The following is a 24,745-nucleotide window of genomic DNA, read 5'->3' as shown; positions in this document are numbered from 1 at the left end:
CTCTAGTCCTTCTCAGGTACTTTAATATATGCTTTACAACAATCCAATGTCCCTGTCCTGGATTATTTTGATATCTGCTAACCATTCCCACGGTAAAATAGATATCCGGCCTTGTACATAGCATTGCATATATTAGACTTCTTACAACCGAAGCATAAGGAATTGCCTTCATGTCCTCTATCTCCTTTGATGTTTTAGAACACACCTCTTTAGATAAAGGTACTCCATGCCGAAAAGGTAGAAAACTTTTCTTGGAGTTTTGCATGCTAAAACGAGCTAGGATAGTATTGATGTATGAAGCTTGGGATAAGCACAACATTCTTTTCTTGCAATCCCTTATTACTTTGATCCCAAGAATATGTCCACATTCTCCCAAATTCTACATATCAAACTGCTTAGACAACCATACCCTTACGTCTGACAACACTTTGACATTATTGCCAATGAGCAAAATGTCATCTACGTATAATATAAGAAATATCACTACATTTTCGTCACTCTTCTTGTATACACAATACTCATCCAGACACTAAATAAATCCATAAGATTAAACCGGATGTTCCAAAATCTCGAAGCTTGCTTCAGTCCATAGATAGACCAATGCTGCATCTATATCTTGGAGTGTTTCATCATATGTCTAGGGATGAGGTTCAAGTTCACCAGGGATCAAGTCTGAAGGTTCTCCTAAAAACATGAATCTATCAGGTTGCCTAACAACCCTCCCACAATGACGAGGCATTACTTGTAATTGTGCATCTTTTGTGACACGTATTCCAGTTTCTTGTGGTATCTCATCTTGTACCGTTGGTACTAAGGTAGATGTGTCTTCTCTTATTTCTTCAAGAACAATTTTACTCATGTGCTTGTGGTCCATTACATAGTCCTCTTCTAAAAATCGAACATTGGTGCTAACAATGACCTTCTGATCTTTAGGATTATAAAATAAACCACCTTTCGTTCCTTTAGGATAACCCACAAACAAGCGAACTTTTGTACGTGATTCCAACTTATCAGCGTCTCCCTTCAGCACATGTGCTAGATTACCCCAAATCCAAATATGCTTCAGACTAGGCTTACGACCATTCCACAATTCTGTGGGAGTAGAGGGTACTGACTTAGAAGGTACCAAGTTTAGAATGTACATTGTCATTTCCAGAGCATATCCCTAAAATGAATTTGGTAATTCTGAATATCTCATCATTGATCTAACCATTTCCATAAGAGTCCATTTTCTTCGTTATGCCACACCATTCTGTTAGGGTGTACCAGGTGCAGACAGTTAGGATTGAACTCATGTTGCACTTGTAACCAACTATTATTACAGTTGGACTTGGTACACCCCAACAGTTGGTACACCATATTCCTTCGTTAAAATCCATAAGCACCATCTACCTCTCTTTTATAATCCTTGGTGAATGCTAAAAAGGAAAGTTTTAAACATAATTAAAACTTCCTTTTAATTCCAATCATGACCGACCATAGCTTTGGCAACAAAAAAAGGAAAAACTTTAAAATTAAAATCTCTCTTTTAAATCCCTTTGTGGATAGCTATAAAAGGAAAGTTTTAAAATTAAAATCTCTCTTTAAGCAATTGTAGATGACTACAAAAAAAGGAACATTTTAAAATCAAAATATCTCTTTTAAATCCCTTTGTGGATGGCTATAAAAGGAAAGTTTAAAAAAAAATTTCCTTTTATTTACTATTGTAGATGGCTATAAAAAAGGAAAGATTTTAACAAAATTAAAATCTCTCTTTTAAACCATTGTAAATAGCTATAAAAGGAAAGATTATACAAAATTTTGTTTCAAACAAAATCTTCCTTTTATTCTAATAATGGTTGGTTACAAAAAAGGAAAGATTTTAAAAAAATTAAAATATCTCTTTTAACCATAGTAGATAACTACAAAAAAGGAAAGATTTTAATAAAATTTAAATCTCTCTTTTAACCATTGTAGATAACTACAAAAAAAGGAGAGATTTTAAAAATTTAAATATCTCTTTTAATCCATTGTAGAAAGCTATAAAAGGAAAGATTTTAACAAAATTTTGTTTTCAACAAAACTTCCTTTTCTCTTCTTGTATGGCCGGCCCCATGCTTGGGCACCAAGCATGGCTTGGCCGGTCCACATCTTGGGCACCAAGAGGGCTTGGCCGACCCCTTGCTTGGGCACCAAGCAAGGATATGGCCGACCCCTCATTTGGGAAAGAAGAAAAATCAAAACGGGTGAACGCGAGGATTTATAAAGGCTACAACAGGAACCGAGGGAAGGAATTGATTTTAACCTCCTGATGAACTTAAGCTTCCTGTGTTCGACCCGAACACCTAACTCAAGTTCATCAATAATAACTCATACCACTAAAGAGTTATTATTGAACTACCGCACCAATCCCATATTACATTATGGGTTCCTTCTTATCATGAGTGCATTAATCTCTCTGCGTTTAAGATATCGAATGCCCATTAATTAAATGAGTTACTGATAACTCACTTAATTAATAACTAGCTCCAAGAGTAGTACCACTCAACTTCATTTTTATGTCGGACTAAATCCACCTGCAGGGTTTATATGACAACCCTTATGAGCTCCTCAAGGGGACATCATCAACCTAGATAACTAGAACATAGTTTCCTTCTATAATCAACAACACACCATATAAATAATATTATTTCCCAACTTATCGGACCTATTGATTTAACGAATAAATCTCACCCATTGATAAATTAAATAAATAAATACTAAGTATATGTGCTTGTTATTATATTAGGATTAAGAGTATGCACATCCATAATAACAAAGGTTATGTTCTTTTATGCAGTCAGTATAAAAAGAAACAACCTCAAATGGTCCTACTCAGTACACATATAGTGTACTAGTGTAATTTTATAGTCGAGATAAACTAATACCAAATTACACTACAACCATTCCAATGGTTTGTCCCAATCCATCTTGGTTGTCAGCTACTATTTATAATTTATAAGGAACTGATTACATGATCTTCTGTGTGACACCACACATCATGTTATCTACAATATAAATTAAATGAACAACTGCATTTTACTAAATGCAGACATTTGACCAATGTAATTCTCATTTCAAAATAAATGTTCATACAAAAAGATAGACTTTTAGTATACATCCTAACAATATTGGCAAGGAGATGCTCGTATTGATGATGCTCTATTTTTATGTGAGGGTATGCCTTCTTGCTGGAAAACAAAATAGAAAGCTAGCTGTTTGCATTGCTCCTTGGCTAGCAGTGACAGAAAACCATGTGGCAGTAACAAACTCCGGTGGCAACTGTTGGACTGCGTCACAAGAAGGAGCTTCAACCTTGTGGTCAACAGAGGTGTGCCTAGAGAGATTTCCGGCAGAGGTGATGTACGACTTGGCAATGGTGCCTCCTTTGGCCAAAGCAATGGCTGGATGGTAGAGCAGAGCCATACTTGTTGTCGACGAAGGAGCAACAACCTTTGTTGGATTGGCTGTCAGCAAGGAGGAGGAACAAGGAAAAGCAAAGAAAAGGTAGTGGCGGAAGCGAAGAAAGGGTAGAAGAAAGAATCTGGCTGGCAGCTTCGAAATTACGTGAGAGCAACCTCGAAATTACGAAAGAGAAGAGAGAGAAATGACAGAGATTTAAAAATAGAGAAGGAGAGAAAAAGTTTATAGGAAAAAAACAAAAAGAGAAAGAATAAGAGGGGCAGGATACTGATGCTGAAGGAGAAAGAAAAAGCTCTCTTTAAGAAATGAGAGGGAAATGGAGACGGGAGGGAAATGGTTAGAGAAAAAGAAAAAGGGAAAGAAAGATAGGATGCTGGCTTTGATACCATGTTAGAAGAATAATAGAAAGAAAATAAAATTAAATATGAGAGTAATAATAAATATTATTGTTCATTCATATTTGTCCTATAATATATAATGTTTAAGAAATACTTGGTCAATTGATCAATTAATAAATAATAAAATTATTCTAATAATTATAATAAAATTATTAGAATAATCCTAACACTAATTTAATTTGATTTGATGATATTGATGATTCTCTTTATCTCTTTTAATTTTTATCTTAAATTTCAACTGTAGCCATTTTTGTCTTAAATTTCAAATGTCAATTGTAACAATGGCGGAAAACTAAGAAAAAATAAAACTAATAGGGTCCTGTATTTGAGCCGCTTCTCTCCCTTTCTCCTTGGAGCTACGCTTGTGTCCATCCTCCAGCTGGCTAGGCCTGTGTATCCTTTGAACGAACACTTGTTAGTCAACGTCAATGTGTTCAGCATGATCCCATTAAGTTAGTAAGACCAACTCCAACCACAAACACCATTTTGGTGCACTTTTAACACCAATTTAGTGTCATTGCAGCACCAAAAAATTTTCCAACTCCAACCAATACACACCATTTCCCAAAAGGAATATTCTATTTTTCCATCATATAATTTATTATTTAACATACATATTAATTTATTAAATATTTTTATTATGATAATAATTACTGATCCGGTAGTAAGAGCGGGCCCCCCCTTTTTGCAAAGTCAACGCCAAGTGAAAGTCACCGGAGCAGCCGCCCATCCGAGGAGAGTGTGGTCCGACCGGACGGACGACCGTAGACGACCGGCCCGACCGGACTGCCGGCCGGCCGATGGTATCAAATACCCGGATGGGTCCGGCCGGCTCGCACTTATGGTTGGAAGACACCCTGTCAAATCGGGGTTCCGACGCTGACCTTTTGACCGGCCACAGTCATAAAGCGCCCCTGTTTATTAGTCTCCACAAAGCACAGGTAAACCACTGCGTATGTCTGGTCGGATGTTGAGGGAGCTGTCCGCTCGGACGACAAGTTTGGAGCAAGGAAAAAGACCCGAGGATTTCTCCTCTGACAACCGGTAGGTTTCACGTGTGTGTCATGCTCCAAATCTTGTGACAGGGGATTCTGCTGTCCCATCGAGGGCATGCTTTGACTGTAGCGATATGGGTCAGGTAAGTTTTTGACAGCCACATACCTAGGAAAGGACAGTTAAGCTTTCTGACAGCCGCATACCTAGGAAAGGACAGAGGACACGTATGCACCTAGGTACGCGTGCCCAGACCCTTCATAGCTCTATATAAAGAACCTCAGGTTTCACCGGTGAGGTACGTATTCTGAGATTTTGGAAGTCACTTTGTTCATCGTAGCTTACCTGACTTGAGCGTCGGAGGGCCATCGCCGGGACACCCCTCCCGGCTCGGTTTTGCTGCAGGTTCACCGGAGCACTCGAGGATCCAGCAGGGAGCGCCGCATCCCCAGCGTTCGTTGACTCTTGGTTCGAACAAGATCAATTTGGCGCTGTCTGTGGGAACGCTCCTGTATTCGAACAAGAACAATGGATGAGGCTGGACGACAACACACGGTGGTGCTTTCAACAGAAGAACTCGACGCTCTGGTCGAGATGAGGGCCGCTAAACTTATGGAGCAAAAACAAAAAGCATCAGCCGAACGGCCGGAGCAACAAGCAACATCTGCGTCTAGTGGCCGAGCGGAAGCACCCCAAGCCACCGTCGCATTCCCTCGGGCCTTATTTCGCACCCCTGAAGCCGCACCAGCTCGAAGAGATAGAGGCTCTTCTTCAGACGAAATGCCAAGGCGGGATGACAGAAAAGGGAAAGCTCCCCGGGCGGACTCATCTCCCGAGCGGATCAATCGCCAATTCTCGGAGGCTATTCTACGAGACCCTCTACCCAAGCACTACGTGCCTCCGACGATCGGCGAGTACAACGGAACAACAGACCCGGATGATCATCTGGGTAAGTTCGATAACATAGCTACGCTCCATCAGTATACAGATGGAGTAAAGTGCCGAGTCTTTCTTACGACTCTCTCGGGATCGGCTCAACGGTGGTTTCGGAGGTTGCCGGACGGATCCATCACTAGCTTCAAGGATTTCCGAACGGCCTTCCTCCACCACTTCGCCAGCAGTCGGCGTTATCAGAAGACAAGTGTCAGCTTGTTTGCCATCAAGCAAGAACCGAGAGAATCGCTTCGAGCTTACATCCAGCGATTCAACCAAGTGGCGATGGATATCCCGACGGCCACATCGGAGACGATGATGAATGCCTTCACAGAAGGCCTTGTAGATGGGGACTTCTTCCGGTCACTCATCCGAAAGCCGCCCCGAGATTATGATCACATGCTGCATCGGGCCAATGAATACATAAACGTGGAAGAAGCGCAAGCCGCTCGGAAAAAGGAAACTCCTACCGAGCGGGCACCTATTCATGTCGAGCGGAAACAGCACGCCGCTCAGCAGCCACCTAGAGGACCGAGAGCTGAAGCAATCCGATCCCCCCACGCCAGGTCGCACGTACAAGAAGTGGTTGCCGCTCGGCCCAAGCCAAAGAAGAGGTGGACCCCCATGTTCTGCACCTTCCACCAGACGAATACGCACAACACGAGGGATTGTCGAAGTCTTCCCTTCGTGGTCAATCCCGTTCCCAGGAAAGCCGAACGACGGTCTCCTCCCATCGACACGAGACAAAGGACCCATGAAGCCGACCGGACCCGCACCGAAAGGCGACATCAACAGACACCCGATCGGCACAGATCTCCGAGACAGGAGAATCGCCGGGCGTCCAGAGAACGGTCGCGACCGTCCACTCGGGAAGAGGAAAACAGGAGCAATACTTCCCGGGGCGAGATCAACGTTATTGCTAGAGGGCCGACCGGAGGAGACTCCAACCGAGCCAGAAAGGCGGGCGTTCGGCAGCTACAGATCCTCGCAGTCGGCTGTAGCCAAGAGCGGGCAAGTCGACCGGAAATCACTTTCGGTCCCGGAGACTTGGAAGGAGTAGAAGTGCCCGACGACGACGCTCTGCTCATTAGAGCGGTAATAGCAAATTATACTATTCACCGCATATTTGTTGACACAGGGAGCTCGGTCAACATCATATTCAAGAAAGCGTTCGATCAGCTGCAAATTGATCGCGCCGAGCTGCTGCCCATGATGACCCCGCTCTACGGGTTTACGGGCAACGAAGTTCACCCGGTCGGACAGATCTGGCTGGCTACCTCACTGGGAGAGGAGCCGCTCAGGAGGACCAGGACAATAAACTTCGTGGTGGTCGACTCTCCCTCGTCCTACAACGTCATTTTGGGACTACCGGCGCTCGGCGAATTCCGAGCAGTTGTCTCAACTTTCCACCAGAAGATAAAGTTCCCCGTAGAGGACAAAGTAGGAGAAGTACGTGGAGATCAGCTAGCAGCTCGGCGGTGCTATATAGAGATGGTCTGAGCAGAGGCTTGTTCCGCTCGGAAGGCGCCCCGAATTGAGGTACACGCCATAACCGAGAAACCTCCTGCTTTAATTTACGATGAAAAGGAGGAAGTTCAGATCCATCTGACCCGATCGGAGGCCACGACTTTTATCGCTTCTGATCTGGAGGAGGAGCTGATCCAATGCCTCCAACGAAATCATGATGTTTTCGTCTGGTCGACACATGAGTTGCCCGGAATTTCGCCGAGCCTAGCGCAGCATGAGTTGCATGTCCGACCGGACGCTCGGCCAGTGAAGCAGAGAAAAAGGGACTTCAGCGCCGAGCAGAATACCATCATCCAGGCGGAAGTAGAAAAACTTCTGGAGGCCGACCACATACGCGAGGTGCAGTTCCCGAGCTGGCTGGCCAACGTGGTATTGGTCTCCAAGACGGGCGGCAAGTGGAGAGTCTGCATCGACTTTCGGGACTTAAACAAAGCATGCCCCAAGGATTTTTATCCCTTGCCCCGGATAGATCAGCTGGTGGACTCTATAGCCGGTTGTGAATTGATTTGCATGCTCGACGCATAACAAGGCTATCATCAGGTGCCGCTCGCCCGCGAAGATCAAGAAAAGGTTAGCTTTGTGACTGCCGACGGCACGTATTGCTACAATGTGATGCCGTTCGGATTAAAGAATGCTGGGGCCACCTATCAACGCTTGATGAACAAAGTGTTCAGGGAGCAAATCGGGCGGAATCTGGAAGTCTATGTAGACGACATTCTTATTAAATCCGCCCGAGCGGCCGATCTTTTCAAGGATATGGAAGAAACCTTCCGAACGCTGCGCAAATATAGAATCAAGCTAAATCCCCAGAAGTGCCTGTTCGGAGCCAAAGGAGGGCGTTTCTTGGGGTACATAGTGACCAAGCGGGGAATCGAAGCAAATCCCAGCAAGGTGAAGGCTCTGCAAGGCATGCCGCCCCCAAGAAATACAAGAGAAGTGCAAAGGTTGACCGGTCGGATAACTGCTTTGTCCAGATTCATCTCCAAAACCGCCGACCGGAGCCTTCCATTCTTCAAGATTCTGCGCAAGGCTACTAAGTTCCAGTGGGATGAAGAATGTGATCGAGCGTTCGGAGAATTGAAGACATATCTTAATTCTCTGCCAGTGTTAGCCAAGCCGATCGGGGGTGAGTCACTTTATATTTATTTGTCGTTAACTGAGCATGCTGTAGGCTCAGCACTTGTGAGGGCAAGCGGTGAAGAGCAGCCGGTGTATTTTCTAAGTCACATTTTAAAAGATGCTGAATCTCGTTACACCGGGCTCGAGAAGTTGGCCGGATGAAGTGCCAGGTGTTTTATGGGCCATCCGGACGACTCCTAAGGAAGGAACGGGCATTACACCTTTTCATATGGTGTACGGCGGTGAAGCGGTCATTCCAGTTGAAGTCGGTGTAGAGTCCGTCTGGGTCCAGTGTTATGATGAAGTCAACGCCGAGCGGAGGAATATGGAGCTGGATATGGTTGACGAAGAGCGTGCCAAAGCATCCGTTCGGCTGATGGCGTACCGTCAACGGATGAAGCAAAACTACAACCGGCGCGTCATTCCCCGATCATTCCAGGTCGGCGACCTTGTCTGGAAGAAAGTCAAGCCGGTAGGCGACGTCGGCAAGCTTGAAGCTCCGTGGGCGGGTCCCTTCAAAATCATCGAAAAGCTCCGCTCGGGCGCGTATTATTTGGAAGATGAGGACGGTTGGCAGCTAGATAGGCCGTGGAGCGCAAACCACCTCCAGCCTTACCGGGCGGGGTGAAAGGTGTGCCTATGTAAATCATCCTGTGTACGTCTTTCGACTGAATACTTGAAATGCAGAAATGAAAAGTCAAAAGAACGAATATAAGGCATCGTCATCAAGGAACGAAGGCCCCGTGCCGCTCGGCCGAAGGTAAAAGGGTCGAACCGAGCGCGCGAGTATCGAAGGCCCCGTACCGTCTGGACAGAGGGAAATTATCCGAGCCAAAGTGCTCGACGAAGCAGATCCTGAGCCGTTCGGCTAAGCGAACGTTCTCCAAGTCGGGCGAAAGGTGCGCTAAATACAAATTTATATACTTTTTGGTCGCCTATGTACTTGCGATGCAGGAAGTAGAAAGAGGAAAGCACATTGAGTATTCTCTGCTGAAAGGAAGGCCAAGGTCGCTCGACCTGGCAACGAGTTAGCCTTAAACCCGTCTAGCCCAGACGTTAAACCGTAGAGCCGCGCCGACGAGCTCCGTCGTTAAAGATCGAGAGCCGCGCCGACCGGCTATAAATATCCGCGCCGACGAGCTCCGTCGTTAAACATCGAGAGCCGCGCTGACCGGCTATAAACCCCCCGAGCGGAAGATCGACGAGCCCCGTCGTTAAACATCGAGAGTCGTGCCGACCGGCTATAAATATCCGCGCCGACGAGCCCCGTCGTTAAAGATCAAGAGACGAGCCGGCGTCTATAAACCCTCCGAGCGGAAGATCGACGAGCCCCGTCGTTAAACATCTAGAGCCGCGCCGACCGGCTATAAATATCCGCGCCGACGAGCTCCGTCGTTAAAGATCAAGAGACGAGCCGGCGTCTATAAACCCTCCGAGCGGAAGGCCGACGAGCTCTGTCGTTAAAGATCGAAAGCCTCGCCGACCGGCCATAAATATCCGTACCGACGAGCTCCGATGTTAAACATCAAGAGACGCGTCGGCGTCTAAAAATAATCCGAGAGGAATATCGTCGACACGGCAATTAGCCGCAGTCGATATTGTTAGACCGACGCTAAGTTCCGCTCAGACTCGAGGTATAAAAGGTTTTGGTCGGCCTATAACGAGCGAGTCTTGCTAGCAACACAGAATGATATTCGGCCGCACGGAAGGGCTGGAGAAAGCACTTGCAAGAATGCACCTCGAATGCCAAAGGGGTGATAGCGGACGAGCGGACAGCACAGGTATTAGCAAGTGGACAGTGCAATAAGATAGAGTACACGAAAGGAAAACATTTCATTAAAATTAAAAACCTTAGGCCGAGTGGCCTAAGTACAAAAAGATTCATGTTCAGCTGAGCGGCGAAATTACAAGAATTACTCGATGTAGTCGTAGAGGTCCCTCGGAATGTTGCTCAAGAGCCCCACTTGATCGCCGGCCGGAATATTGGTGGACTCCGGAAGAGGTCCCTTCGACTTCAGATAGGTCATAGTAGCCGTAATGGCCAAGTCGAAAGCCGAGCACATCCGCTCGCAAATTTTCTCCGAGAACTCGGGTGATCGGATGTGGCTTTGTCGGAGAGCGGCGACTCGGCTCGGCTCAGCATCCTGGTATTCTTTAAAGGTCGCCTGGGAGCTTGTGAGGGCCTCATTCAGACTTTCAATCTTCTCCGCATCGGCCGAGCGGCCTGCCTTCTCCCGGTCGAGCTGCTCCGTCAGCTCCTTTATCTTCAACTCCAGGCCCCGGGCCTCCACGTTTTTCTTCTCTAGATCGGAGATGGCCGTGTTCTTCCGAGTGGTGGCTAGAGTTATCTTCGTGTCAAGCGACTTGACTTGTCGCTCGGACTCGGCTAGGGCGTGGGCCTGGTCAGCTGTTTTCTTCTGCTCAGCAGCCAGCAGAGTTTGAGCTTTCTTCAGCTCTTTTTGTAGCTCGGAGTAGGAAGGGCCTTGGGAGCCGCTCGGACCGCCTGCCGCCCTCAGTTGCCTTATCTCCTCGTCCGCCATATCCAGGCGGCTGGAAACTGCTATCTCTTCCACCCATCTCTGAAGCAAGACGCATTTGTTAAAAGCCGGGCGGAAATATTCAGACAAAACTTCAAAAAGCAACAAACTTACCCCCGTAGCCGCTTGCATATGGCTGTTGGCTAAGTTCTGGAGAGGGATCATTGCTACTCGCGCCCGAGCGTCGGCCCACATCTCGGCGAGGGGCCCTTTCAAAGTAATGGTGTGCTCGGGCGCGGTGGGCCGGTCGGCTTCTGGTAGCAACTCCAGGGATCGCCCGACCGGGATCAGAAGCTGGCGCAGAAAATCGCGAATGGATGGTCGAGCGTTGGACTGAACGGCGAGCAGGGGGGAGAGTGTCGACCGGAGTGGCCTCAACCGGAGTAGGCAGCTCGTCCCAGTCAGAAGGCGTCCGATCGGACGAGATGGTCTCGGGCACTGGCGCCTTGCCTTTAGCAGTCGCAGCGGCCCGGTCGGGGGGTTGGACCGCGGAGGTAGCCGAGCGCAGCGGAGTCTCCACCCGGCGCCTCTTTTGCAGTGGCTGTTCCTCCTCCCGAACGGATCCTTCCTCGGTGGCCGTTGGTTCCCTGGAGGGGGCAGCTCCGCTGGCCGCCTGCTGTTGAGAGGTCGGAGCGGCCGATTCAGCCTGGGTGCCGCTCTCTCCTTCGTGAGAACCGACCGGCTGAATGCCCAGCGCCTCCATTTCCTTGGCCGCCGCTACCTTTCTCTTTAGAACGCCGGCCATCACCGAGTCCATGACGATTTCAGCTGCATGAAAAAAAGAAGAAATCAGTTAGCAATTAAAGCAAGTGCCCAAGCAAAATTCTTACCGAAGTCGGTCGATAGTGGGGTCCGTATAGGACTCAACCCAAAAATGTACATCACTCCCTCGTGAAGAAGTTTGTTGATGTCAAGCCGCAGACCGGCTAGTACATTTGCGGTGTGAAGATAATCCGGTCGGGTCTTGAATTTCTTCAACTCGGGAGTAGGAGGTAGACTGACCTGCCACTGGGTCGGAAAGTTTGGCTGACTGGGCATGCGGATGTAGAAATAATAGTCCTTCCAATGTTTATTGGAAGTGGGTAGTTTATTGAAGAAGACCAGACCGGGCCGAGCTTGGAACATAAAGGTGCCCGGCTCGGCTTGTTTAGGATAATAGAAATAAAAAAAGACCTCCGGGCGGAGGGGAATGTTGTGAATCTTGAACAAAATGACAATGCCGCAGAGGAGACGGAAGGTATTTGGTACTAAACTTCCGAGCGGCACGCCAAAATAATTACAGACGTCTGCTATAAAGGGATGCACGGGAAACCGCAGACCGGCGGTAAATTGGTCGCGGAAGACACAGAAACCACCACGCGGCGGTCTGTGTGGCCGAGCGGCGGGACCAGCTAGACGAACTTCGATATCCTCGGGTATTTCAAAATTGTCAGCCAAAATATCAAAATCCCGTTGTTCGAAACGGGATCGCATGGTAGTATACCATGGGCCTAGGGATTGTTCTTCGGGATGAGAGGAACTGGCCATGATCCGGATAGGAGAAATCACAAAAGGAAGTTCCAAAGACGAAGAAATGGAATTTCAAAGACTGGAGCTAGGGGAAGAAAGGCGAATTCGATACCGAAAAGGAAGGAGGAAAGCTCTAAAACCTTACTGAAGGGAGATGGATCGAGGAGAGGCGCCGGAGAGCGTCAGAGGGCAGCAACAAGATCGCCGGAGCTCCAAAGCGCAGAGAGCAGCAGTAGAGGTAATGGAGGCGTGTGAAGGTGAAAAGGAAACGAAGAATTTATAGGGTGAGGGCCGGGCGGCCTCCACCGTCGGATCCAGGTCACGGGAATCAAAGCACACATCTAGCCGTTTATTTCGAATTGCTTCGATCACATCACAATATCATGCAACCGCCTTCGTACTCTGGTGGCCTTGCTCCACGTGGCAGTCAATCATTCGGAGCATTTAATGAAGGTATGATCGGCCTTGATGGCGAAGATTGGCGCAGAACGCGAGGAGATCCGGTGAAGGCCATCGTTGATTCATTCAAGGATATTTCTACGGCTGACCGAGCGGAGAGTATTAGCATTGAGGAGCCGTTCGGCTAGACTCACAGTCCAGTTAGTCGAACTATTCGCCTCCTTCGACTAGACTTGAAGGGGAGGCAAGTGATCCGGTAGTAAGAGCGGGCCCACCCCTTTTTGCAAAGTCAACGCCAAGTGAAAGTCACCGGAGCAGCCGCCCATCCGAGGAGAGTGTGGTCCGACCGGACGGACGACCGTAAACGGCCGGCAGGCCGATGGTATCGAATACCCGGATGGGTCCGGCCGGCTCGCACTTATGGTTGGAAGACACCCTGTCAAATCGGGGTTCCGACGCTCAGTTAAAAAGGTCACGGACCGAGCTGACCTTTTGACCGGCCACAGTCATAAAGCGCCCCTGTTTATTAGTCTCCACAAAGCACAGGTAAACCACTGCGTATGTCCGGTCGGATGTTGAGGGAGCTGTCCGCTCGGACGACAAGTTTGGAGCAAGGAAAAAGACCCGAGGATTTCTCCTCTGACAACCGGTAGGTTTCACGTGTGTGTCATGCTCCAAATCTTGTGACAGGGGATTCTGCTGTCCCATCGAGGGCATGCTTTGACTGTAGCGATATGGGTCAGGTAAGTTTTCTGACAGCCACATACCTAGGAAAGGACAGGTAAGCTTTTTGACAGCCGCATACCTAGGAAAGGACAGAGGACACGTATGCACCTAGGTACGCGTGCCCAGACCCTTCATAGCTCTATATAAAGAACCTCAGGTGTCGCCGGTGAGGTACGTATTCTGAGATTTTGGAAGCCACTTTGTTCATCGTAGCTTACCTGACTTGAGCGTCGGAGGGTCGTCGCCGGGACACCCCTCCCGGCTCGGTTTTGCTGCAGGTTCACCGGAGCACTCGAGGATCCAGTAGGGAGGGCCGCATCCCCAGCGTTCGTTGACTCTTGGTTCGAACAGGATCAATTACTATTAAAATTAAAATTTTTATTGTACATGATAACTAATTTTTATGATATTATGTTTTAAGTTATAAGAAAATTAAAATTAGTATTTTATAATTTTGTTAGAAATAATTTAATAAACATACTAATATTTAATATTTAAAGATAATACACAATCATAAACAATTTAGATAATTTTTTTAAATATTTTCACAAAACAAATAACACTTCATTAATAATACATCACAATGCACATTAATTATCAAAATTACCAAATTGTTCCCACAAATGCTCAATTAATGCATTTCTAAGGGCAAAGTGAGCATTTTTATTTTTGATTCCTTCGTATCTAGCAAGAAACTCTTGAAATCGGGTACTGTCATCTACTGCTGTATCACATCTGCAGCCGACGAGACTTCACCTTGATCAACAATTGAGGCATTCATATCACGTTCATCTTCAATTATCATATTATGCATAATAATACATGAAGTCATTATATCATGTAAAATATTTTTCTGCCAAAAACGTAAAGGTCCTGCAACAATTGCAAAGCGTGATTGGAGCACTCCAAATGCTCGCTCAACATCTTTTCTACATGCCTCTTATTTCATTGCAAACAACTTATTCTTTGTACCTCGTGGATCTTGAATTGTTTGAACAAGTGTAGACCATTTTGGGTATATACCATCAGCTAAATAGTAACCCATGTTGTGCTCTTTTCCTTGAATGACATAACGAGCAGGGGGAGCAATACCTTGAGCAAGGTTAGAAAAAAGATTAGAAGACTCCAATACATTAATGTCATTGTTAGATCCAGGTAAACCAAAATATGCATGCCATATCCAAAGATCATAATCAGCTACAACTTCTAGAATAATTGTTGGCTTTCCACTACGACTAGAATATTGCCCAGCCCATGCTGTTGGGCAATTTTTCCACCTCCAATGCATGCAATCTAGACTAACCAACATACCAGAAAAACCACACTGCTCACCAATATGAAGAAGCCTGGCAACATCATTAGCATTGGGTGATCGCAGGTACTGCCCTCCAAATACTTCAACAACAGCACGACAAAATCTTTTCACACTTTCTATGGCAGTTGATTCTCCTATTTTGATGTACTCATCAGTAGCGTCTGCTGGTACACCATATGCCAATATTCGAAATGCAGCTGTCATTTTTTGTAAACCTGACAAACCAAGTTTTCCAACTTCATCTCTTTTCTGCACAAAATAATTATTGTAACGACCACCCTTCTAACTACTACTCTCTAAGGGCGACCGTTACCTAACTACTACTCTACTTACTAGTGTCACTTATGATATTATTAGCAACACTTAGATTTATCACAGCCCTAGAGGAATTCCTACCGAAAAATTTCAGCAGAGTCTCACATGTACCGGTGACCAAATCAACAATACAAACAAACTATACTCAGCCACAGGCGGCTGGAACATATATTTTCACAACCACGTAGTAATAATACACACTATAACTAAAAGAAAGCTATTCTAGCAATATTAACCAAACATAACTCCAACAGTAGGACATATCAAGCTACAAATACGAATTAAACTCCATTACAATCTCAACTTCATAATAGCATTTAAGAAGAAAACTAAAAACATAAACTGAAACTCTAAACAGGTAGGTCCTGAAAATTTTCTAGCAAACTCTGGATCTCTCCATAGTCCAGTCATCACACACCTTCATCACCACCACCTTGTCGCCTTCCTTTCATACTTTAGCTTTTCCTTTATTTGCAGTAGGAGGAAAAATAAATCTATAAGCGAAACGCTTAGTAAGTACTAAACTATCTCACAAAAACTCGAAGTGCATAAAAATGCAAACGATACTGAAACTGAAATGCTAAAAGAAAAGCTACATGTATTCATCTAATAGCAAAGTACTCATATAAACTACATACTCATGATATAGCAGAATAAAGCTGGATACTGGAAATAAAACTAAACATGCTCACTAAACTGATAAGAAAATTAATGAAACTCATGCTGTATGCTTAGAATTAAAGGAATTAAACTTCTGTTGATTCTAAACAAAGGTGGTACTTGTTTCATTTACTTATAGCTTTATACATGAAATTAATCTTTTAATTTCTTTTACTTTTACTTTTCTTTCTTCTTCTTTTTCTTTTTCTTTCTTCTTCTTTTTCTTTGGGCCCAAGCTTAGTACCAACTTATGCGCGCTCTCTAATAGTGACTGGGGTAGCGAGCCTTCAGTCCTATGAGGATAAAGACCTCAGGTCTTACCAGGGCCAAGACCTCGGAATTGGTCACCTGGATTTGTTTAACGACAACCTCGGAAGTCGGGTACTAGCCTCTTACTTTAATTTACTTGTTATCTTTTCTAACTAGATCTTAGTCTTTTTCTTACTTGTAGTTACCCATAATCCTCAAAAGGTTTAATTGGGCACATAATTATTCCACTAAAATACATGGCTATTCATCTTATTAAAATAGCAAAAACAACTAACTATATGCTTTAGATTAAAGAGCTATTAAAAGCTATCTAGAACATATATATGCATATGTATCAAAACAGGAAACTAGAAATTGAATTATAATTCGATACTGCTCATGCTATTCGAATACTGCAAGTGTATCTAACAAGTAGAGAAGTGCAACTAACTGAGCATGCTATAAAAATAAAGCAAGCAAATCAAACTACAAGATAAGCTTAATAGCTATTCATGTTCAAGAAAATCAAGAAACTAACACTACATACTTTAAATGAAGGTTGTTCTTGCCTTTCTGAGTAGCAAGGAAAATGCTAAACCCATTCTAACTAAATAAAGGGTTGTTCTTGCCATTTTGAGTAGCAAGGAAAATACTAAACCCATCCTAACTAAATAAAGGTTGTTCTTGCCCTTAAAACAACAACAAAAGATCTATCCAAACATACTAGTGCACCAAATTTTACATGCTCATTAAGTAGTAAGGAAAGCTAAACCGTGCATGCTCAAGTTAATGGTTGTTCATGTTCATTGAAACTCAAGAAATCCAAAACTAAATGCTTAACATCAGAATTGATCATGCACTAAATGGGAACGTAGTTTAAATCAAACCGTACAGCCAAGACTATAGCAAGAAGACTAACAGTATACTCAAAATATGAACCACTTCAAGCTCATTATGCAACCCATTTCATGCTCATTGAATGTCAATCAAATTCTGATACTGCTTACTCATTTTAAGTGGTTGTTCATGCTTGTTCAACTACACAAGAAACATACAACTAAGAAATCTAAATTGGATGCTAGGATAACAGGACTGTTCATGTTCATGGAGGTAGCAAAGCAAAACCAAAAACTGCATACTAATTAATGAGGCTGTTTACACACTTTGATTTGCAAGAAAGCACACTGAGAACACTACCAACAAGATCTAAAGAAGCATATTAAGGTAGTAACAAAACTTAAACTACCTGCTACTCTAATATAGTTGTTTACGCTTACTAAATGGCCAAAACAACCTAAAAAAACCCATAACACGGCATACAAGCAACTCATGTTCATTGGGACAGCAAGGAGAGGAATTGAGCAGCAATGCTAACTATGGCAATTCAACACAGCAAGGAACGAAAACCTAAAGCTTGTCTCTGCCACTTGGGAAAATTAGCTACAAGGTCCAACCAAAACTTAGAATACATGGCAAAATATCCAAGCAGCAACTGAAGGAAAGAATGAAAAACAACCCTAGCATCATCTATTCGGCACTGCAAATTCTGTGAGCAAGGAAACGAAAACCTAAAGCTCAGAGCTACTCCTACCACAGGTGAGTAGTACTTACCATGCTTTCTTGGACTTACTGCCGAAGGAGAAGAATTCTAGGGTTCGGATGAGCCCCCAACCATAGGAGGAAGGAGGTTCTAGGTGAAGATCTCGGTGGCTCTTTGGTGTTTTCGGGCTTCCTTCGTCGAGGTAACCACGCACGGGTGAAGATTGGCTGGGAAAAGCCTTCGCCGGCGCCGGAGATTGAGCCCTAACGCCTGCTTCTTCGTTTCCGCCGAGAGAGGAGAAGGATCGCGCGGCGTCGCGTGTGAGAAAGAGGGTTTCGGCTTGGGAGAAAAGGAATTAGGTCTTTTTAAAACTAGGGTTTTATTTATCAACTATAACATATATATTTCTCGCTTCACACTTATTAACAAAACACTCGCAGCTCGGTTGGTTGGCTGCGTTCGGTTAAGTCGGGTTCGGCCGGAGGTCTTGGGTTCGAGTCTCAACTTCCACATTTTTGGTCAAAACTTCTTTCTTTTTGTAAACATACTAAACGGCCTCCAAAAATTACGTAAAAATACTCTAAAAATTTCTAAAAATCTGTAGAATATTTTAAAAGTATTTCTAAATGTTTTTGAAGACATTTAGAACTCGAAATAGGGAAAATTGGATCGTTACAATCCCCCATACCTTATAAAAAGTTCGTCCTCGAACTTAGAATAGCTCTGGATATCTCTGTCTCATACTGTCCTTCCGCTCCCAAGTGACTTCCTTGTGCTTCTGGTTCTGCCAGATGACCTTCACTAGTGGTACTTCTTTATTTCTTAGTCTCTTAACTGCTCTGTCCACTATCTGTGTAGGTCTGCTCTCATAACTAAGATCCTCTTGGATCTGCACTGTCTGAGGCTGAATCACTTGGCTAGGGTCGTGGAGACACTTTTTTAGCATGGAGACATGGAATACATCATGTATTACTGACATATCTTGTGGTAAGTCCAGCTTGTAAGCTACTTTCCCAATCCTTTCTGTGATCAGGTAGGGTCCTACATAGCGAGGACTTAATTTTCCTTTCTTGCCAAATCTCATCACTCCCATCATAGGAGCAACATTGAGAAAGACTGAATCCCCTATTTGGACTTCAAGTGGCTTACGACGTGTGTCAGCGTAACTCTTCTGTCTACTCTGGGCAGTCTCAATTCTCTGTTTCATGTCTTGGTACATCTTGGTAAAACCAGGATGCATGGAGTAAGGTGTACTATGAGCTTCTTCTAAAATCTTCTTTCTCAGTTCTTCATCATTGGGGATACAAAGGCAGTTCCCCTGATAAAGAATTCCACTGTCTGAGACTCGAAACTCTAACTTTCACTTTTCTTGTATCCCTTTCTTGATCTTTTGGATATCTGGATTTTCACTTTGCTTTCTCTGTATATCCTCAAGCAAGGTAGACTCTAAGGTCAATGCAGAGAGTTGCCCATAAATAACTTCAAGTCTGAAATCTGACAACTCCTTCTGCAGTGGCAGGGCTAATGATGACAAAGACATCAGGGATGCACTGGATTTTCTGCTTAGTGCATTTGCTACTTTGTTAGCTTTACCTGGGTGGTAGAGGATTTCACAGTCATAGTCTTTGACTAACTCTAGCCACCTGCGCTGTCTCATGTTTAAGTCCTTCTGTGTGAAGAAGTACTTAAGACTCTGATGGTCTGTGAAGATTCTACATTGAACTCCATACAAATAATGTCGCCAGAGTTTCAGTGCAAAGACCACAGCTTCCAGTTCAAGATCATGAGTGGGGTTATTTTTCTCATAATCTTTGAGTTGTCTGGAAGCATAAGCTATCACTTTTCCTTCCTGCATGAGTACAGCTCCTAAGCCCATCTTGGAAGCATCACTGTAGATGTCAAAACTCCTGTCACTTTCTGGAACTGTTAGGATAGGAGCACTGGTCAGTCTCTTCTTGAGCTCTTGGAAACTCTGCTCACATTTATCTAACCATTCAAACTTCTTGTTCTTCCTGGTGAGGGCTGTTAGTGGAGAGGCTATCCTGGAAAAGTCCTCCACGAATTTCCTGTAGTACCCAGCTAAACCAAGGAAGCTTCTGATCTCCCTGGCGTTCTTGGGTCTCTTCCAGTTGCTGACCGCTTCTATTTTGGCTGGATCTACTTGGATACTTCTTTAGAAATTATGTGACCTAGAAACGCCACCTAATCTAACCAGAACTCGCACTTGGAGAATTTAGCATACAGCTGCTTCTGCTGTAGGGTCTGCAATACTATCCTCAAGTGCGTGTCATGCTCCTCTAGAGTCCTTGAATAGACCAGAATGTCGTCGATGAATACGATGACAAATTTGTCATGGTATTCTCTGAACACTCTGTTCATTAAGTCCATAAAGACCGCTGGTGCATTAGTCACACCAAAAGGCATGACTACAAACTCTTATGTCCGTATCTGGTTCTGAAAGCTGTTCTGGGTATGTCTCTTTCTTTCACCTTCAGCTGATGGTACCCAGAGAGCAGGTCTATCTTCGAGAATACTGTTGCCCCTCTCAACTGATCAAATAAGTCGTCGATCCTGGGAATGGGGTACTTGTTCTTGATGGTCACTTGATTCAGAGCTCTGTAATCTATGCACATTCGCATAGATCCATCCTTCTTCTTGACAAACAACACGGGAGCTCCCCAAGGTGAGTGACTAGGGCGGATGAAGCCTTTGTCAAGCAGCTCCTGACGTTGCTCCTGTAACTCTTTCAGCTCTGCTGGAGACATGCGATACAGAGCTTTTGAAATTGGACTGGTACCAGGTACCAACTCAATTTCAAACTCCACTTCTCTGTCGGGAGGCAGTCCAGGTAGCTCTTCTGGAAATACCTCTGGATACTCACAGACTACCCGAACATCTTCCTGCTTGGGTCTTTCTTGTTCTTCTGTACTCCAGTTCTGATCACTTGATTGGGGTCTCTGTTTCCCCACTGTCTTGTCTTCGATCTTGACTGACTTGTGTTGCGTTTGTTATGCCTTGATGCCGTTCAGATAGTGCTCACTAATACCCTGCTGACCAACTCTTCACCAATCTGTGGTCGGTGCGTTTCATTACTCACATTAGGTGCTATTTCTGGTCTCAGCCTTCGGAGCATCAGTCTGACTCATTCTTTCTCTGTACTTACTAACTCTAGGCAAAGACGAGCTAGCCTGTTGAATCTTTTGACCGCTTCTTCTACTAGTAGGTCACCTGGTCTAAATTCTATAAACTCCTCATAATGTTTATTGGTGATCCGTTGGCGGAAGAATTCTTCGTAAAACTCTATCTCGAAGTCAACTCAGCTCATCTGATTGACTGCTCTCTTACTCTTAACTCGCTCCCACCACATACAAGCATCTCCAGATGGGCAAAAAGAGGCACACTTGACCTTCTCAACTTCTGGCCAATCAAGAGGCTCCATGGTGCTCTCCAATGTCTTGAACCAAGCCTGAGCATCCCAGGGCTCAGTCGTGTTTGAGAAACTTTCTGGTTTCAGCTTCATCCACTGGATCAGGTATTCTTCTTGTCTCCTAGGTGCTGTGGCGACTTCCAGGGCAGCTGATGGGACTTCAGTCACCACTGGAGTCTCCACATTGATGGTTGAGGAAGTGGGAGGAACTGGCTTCTGATTGGCCATCAGATTGACAATCACTTGTTGCTGCTCTACTACTTGTCTCTGGAGTTGGGCAACAACTTCAGAGAGATTGGGCTCAGTTGATCTAAGCTCTTCGTTCTCCTGATCTTGGTTCTCAGTACGAACGGTACGGGGATGTCCTCTTCTTGACATCTAATTATGCAAAGAAAGGCTTGATATCTTCTCTATCCTTTCTAAACATACATATTTGTATAGGAATAAAGAAAACAGCAAAAACTCTTATCTGACTTAAGCACTTATAAACAATTACTCTATACTGCAAATAATAATAAAGGAAAGCAATAAAGAACTTAAATACTTTCTTACTTTAAGACGGCAAGGATGATGCTGATGTGTGTGATGCAGGAGAATGAGACCTGCTCTGATACCAACTATAACGACCACCCTTCTTACTACTACTCTCTCAGGGCGACCATTACCTAACTACTACTCTACTTACTAGTGTCACTTATGCTATTATTAGCAACACTTAGATTTATCACGGCCCTAGAGGAATTCTTATCGAAAAATTTCGACAGAATCTCCCCTGTACCGGTGACCAAATCAACAATACAAACAATCTATACTCAGCCACAGGCGGCTGGAACATATATTTTCACAACCATGCAGTAATAATACACACTATAACTAAAAGAAAGCTATTCTAGCAATAGTAACCAAACATAACTCCAACAGTAGAACATATCAAGCTACAAATATGAATTAAACTCCATTACAATCTCAACTTCATAATAGCATTTAAGAAGAAAACTAAAAACATAAACTGAAACTCTAAACAGGTAGGTCCTGAAAATTTTCTAGCAAACTCTGGATATCTCCATAGTCCAGTCATCACACACCTTCATCACCACCACCTTGTCGCCTTCCTTTCATATTTTAGCTTTTCCTTTATCTGCAGTAGGAGGAAAAATAAATCTATAAGCGAAACACTTAGTAAGTACTAAACTATCTCACAAAAACTCGAAGTGCATAAAAATGTAAACGATACTGAAATTGAAATGCTAAAAGAAAAGCTACATGTACTCATCTAATAGCAAAGTACTCAAATAAACTGCATACTCATGATATACCAGAATAATGCTGGATACTGGAAAGAAAACTAAACATGCTCACTAAACTGATAAGAAAAGTAATGAAACTCATGCAGTATGCTTAGAATTAAAGGAACTAAACTTCTGTTGATTCTAAACATAAGTGGTACTTGTTTCATTTACTTATAGCTTTATACTTGAAATTAATCTTTTAATTTCTTTTACTTTTACTTTTCTTTCTTCTTCTTTTCTTTTTATTTCTTCTTCTTTGGGCCCAGGCTTAGTACCATCTTATGCGTGCTCTCTAATAGTGACTGGGGTAGCGAGACTCCAGTCCTATGAGGATAAAGACCTCGGTCTTACCAGGGCCAAGACCTCGGAATTGGTCACCTGGATTTGTTTAACGACAACCTCGGAAGTCGGGTACTAGCCTCTTACTTTAATTTACTTGTTATCTTTTATAACTAGACCTTGGTCTTTTTCTTACTTGTAGTTGTAGGACCGTTAGATTCGATAGAGGGGGGGTGAATATCGATTCGAAAACTTAGAGTATAAACGTAGCGGAAAAGTAAAATAGACACAAATGTTTTTTACTTCGTTTGGAGCCTGTGACGACTCCTACTCGAAGGCCCGTGGTCCTTGACCACTTTTGTTGGGCAATCACTAACAAGTCAAAATATGATTACAGAATGAATACAGGAAATGCTAGTGAAAATAAAGCAATACCGACAAGGAAATTAAATAAAAACTGAAGGAGCACTTTGTCGGAGCGTTGTTGGCGTCGCACTGAACGTCGAGCAGCAAGACCAGCAGTAGAAGAGTTCTCAGATGAATTGTTTTTGAAGCTCCTGCCTGGGGCTTCTTTTATATGCTGTTCCGGGCGCCTGGAATGTGACGTAGCTACACAAACCGTGATGCTCCACGTGGCGACGACTCGGCTGGATATAATTTGCCTTCCGGGCGCCCGGACCACCTTGTTCCAGAAAACTCTCTTTTCCTGCAAAACAAAATTAGTCTGAGGCAATATATACCCTGCAACATAGATTATTATCACATTTATAATAGTATGAATTAGCATAAGTTAGTATGACTTAGATTCCGTCTTTCCGAGACCGGAATCTAGTCACGATCTCGACTTAGACATCCGAAATGGATCTAAGCCGGATCGACGCCTAATGTTCCCTTCCCGGGAATGCGTCCTCGCAGTTACTCCCCTCCAGTGACTTACCTCACTTACCTGCCAGACGTCCGGTCAGCCCGTCGACCCGTCTGGACTTCTCGCCAAGCGTCCGGTCAGCCCGTCGACCCGCTTGGACTTCTCGCCAAGCGTCCGGTCAGTCCGTCGACCCGCTTGGACTTCTCGCCAGCTATCCGGTCAGCCTGTCGACCTAGCTGGACTTCGTGCCAGACATCCGGTCAGCCCATCGACCTGTCTGGACTTCTCCTGTACACTTGATCAAAGTGTCAGACAACAACAAAACTAACTTAACCTATTTGTCATTCATCAAAACCTAGGTTAGACCGTTAGTGCTACCCGCACCAACAATCTCCCCCTTTTTGATGGAATGACAACCTAGTTAAGTTAGTGAAAGAATGCAAGAAACAGGTACATCGGTTTTAAAGTTAGTTTTAGTGTTTTCAATTTGGTTTATCTAACTTAACGGCCTAACCCTCCCCCTTTGGCATTCATCAAAAAACAAGGGTAAACATTCATAGTGTCGAGTTACTGTAAAAAAATAGTCACAGCTAATCCTGAAAAAAAATCTGAGTTTGGTACAATTTTTAAATCCAAGGAAAAAATCAAGTTGACTTGGGGGAGACAAGTTGAATTTTGAAAAGTATAAATTTTAGGTTTTTAATTTTTCAAACATGAAAAAATTTTAAATCAGGTTTTCCAAAGTTTCTTTTCAAGTAACATTTACTTTTCAAAAATGTAAAATTTTCAACTTCGATTTTTCAAGGCAAAAATTAAACAAGTAAGAATAATTTTTCAAGAAGTAAAATAAATTTTTAAGGCTAATTTGATAAAAGCTAAGTTTGGAAAGTTGAATTTGCAATATTCAACTTTTAAAATCAGGTTTAAAAATTAGGTGGGATTAAACTTAGTTTAACTTTTTGAAAACTGGTGTTTTAAAAATAAGTTAGTTTTTAAAAAAACATATATATATATATATATATATTTAAACATACAAAGTTAATTTCTCCCCCTGAACTTGATACTTAAATTTAACCAGCTGTCTAACCAATTAGGTACTAACTAACTATCAGAAGATAATAGCTTTCACTTGGTTAGTCAGATTAAGTTGATTATAAGCAGTCAATGTTTGACTTGACTGATGAACTTTAATCTGATTAATATCTGAGTTGTATTTAACGTCCA

The 24,745-nt window shown here is 43.9% G+C and overlaps 1 pseudogene; it reads right to left on the bottom strand.

Annotated features, from left to right (window-relative positions):
- Nucleotides 1–14,172: 14,172 nt before the first annotated feature.
- Nucleotides 14,173–24,745, bottom strand: part of LOC122050483 — a 30,001-nt pseudogene continuing 19,428 nt past the window's right edge.

The sequence above is a fragment of the Zingiber officinale genome, chromosome 3A (genome assembly GCF_018446385.1).
Source record: "Zingiber officinale cultivar Zhangliang chromosome 3A, Zo_v1.1, whole genome shotgun sequence".
Lineage (NCBI taxonomy): Eukaryota > Viridiplantae > Streptophyta > Magnoliopsida > Zingiberales > Zingiberaceae > Zingiber > Zingiber officinale.
The sequence above is the reverse complement of the archived record's forward strand: the minus strand, read 5'-3'. Positions and strand labels throughout refer to the sequence as shown.